Below are 1,483 nucleotides of genomic sequence, written 5' to 3' on the forward strand. Positions count from 1 at the left end.
TTCTTTCTTTCTTTCCTTCTTTCTTTCCTTCTTTCTTTCTTTCATTCATTCTTTCAATTTTTGTGTCACTGTCCCAGTATCCCAGGCTGGCATCTAACTCACCGTGTAGCTGAGGATGACCTTGAACTTCTGATCCTTCTAGATGTTGGGATGACATCAGGCCTGGTTTATGTGGTGTTAGGGATCAAACCCAGGGCCTCCAACAACTGAGCTGTCTCCAGCCAGGGTTTCTCTCGTCTGGACATCTTAAACAGAGTCGTGCGGCCTGTGAGCTTGCTTTTCCCATAGAACTGTGCTTTCAAAATCTGTGTCTCCCCACCATGGCTGTCTAAATACGAGCTAAACAAGGACAACAATAGATGCTGTGCCAGTGTGATGGGGAAAAGCCCATGAGGCCCAGCCCCATGCAAAGAAAAGAACTACAGGCAACTAAGGAATGCTGGGGGGGGGGGGGAGTCTTCCCCAGGCAAGAGCATACCAACTGGTCATCCAATAAGGGTCAACCCTGAAAACAGACATACAAGTGACATTATACAGATGGAGAAGGTGGTATTTATATATTTAGGAATGTGTATGTATGTATTGTGCATGCGTGTGTATGTGTTGTTTTATACTTTGTGTGTGTATAACAACAATTAATGAAAAAGAAGTTGAGTCTGAAAGAGAGCAAGAAGTAGAACAGAGGGTTAAGAGGGGGGAAGGGCCGGACAGTGGTGGCCCACACCTTTAATCCCAGCACTTGGGAGGCAGAGGCAGGCGGATTTCTGAGTTCAGGGCCAGCCTGGTCTACAGAGTGAGTTCCAGGACAGCTAGGATTATACAGAGAAACCCTGTCTCGAGAAAAAAAAAAAGAGGGGAAAAGGAAGGGATAAATGATATAATCATGTTATAATATATTAAAAAAAAAAAAAAAGAGAGAGATAGGAGCTGGAGAGATGGCTCAGCGGTTAAGAGCACTGGTTACTCTTCCAGAGGTCCTGAGTTCAATTCCCAGCAACAGGTCCAGGCTGCTGTGCAGGCTGCTCTACCACTTGGACCATATGATCCAGCAGACCTGATGGTACTTGAGATGTCAGTGGCAGATAGAGATGCTGATTGGAGCCTCTGGCAGGACCCTGTAGATGAATCACAGACGAGACCTTTGGGATTTTGGAGCAAAGTTGTCATCATCTGCAGATAACTATTCTCCCTTTGAAAAACAGCTCTTGGCCTGTTATTGGGCCTTCGTGGCCCAATAACTGGACATTTGATAATAGAACACCAAGTTACCATGCGACCTGAACTGCCCATCATGAGTTGGGTGTTATCAGACCCTCCAAGTCATAAAGTAGGACGTGCACAGCAGCAGTCTATTATCAAATGGAAGTGGTATATACGTGATCNGGCCAGAGCAGGTCCTGAAGGCACAAGCAAGTTACATGAAGAAGTTGCTCAAATGCCTATGGTTTCTACTCCTGTTACAATGCCATCTGCAGCCAAGCAT

The sequence above is a fragment of the Mus pahari genome, chromosome 3, assembly GCF_900095145.1.
Source record: "Mus pahari chromosome 3, PAHARI_EIJ_v1.1, whole genome shotgun sequence".
NCBI lineage: Eukaryota > Metazoa > Chordata > Mammalia > Rodentia > Muridae > Mus > Mus pahari.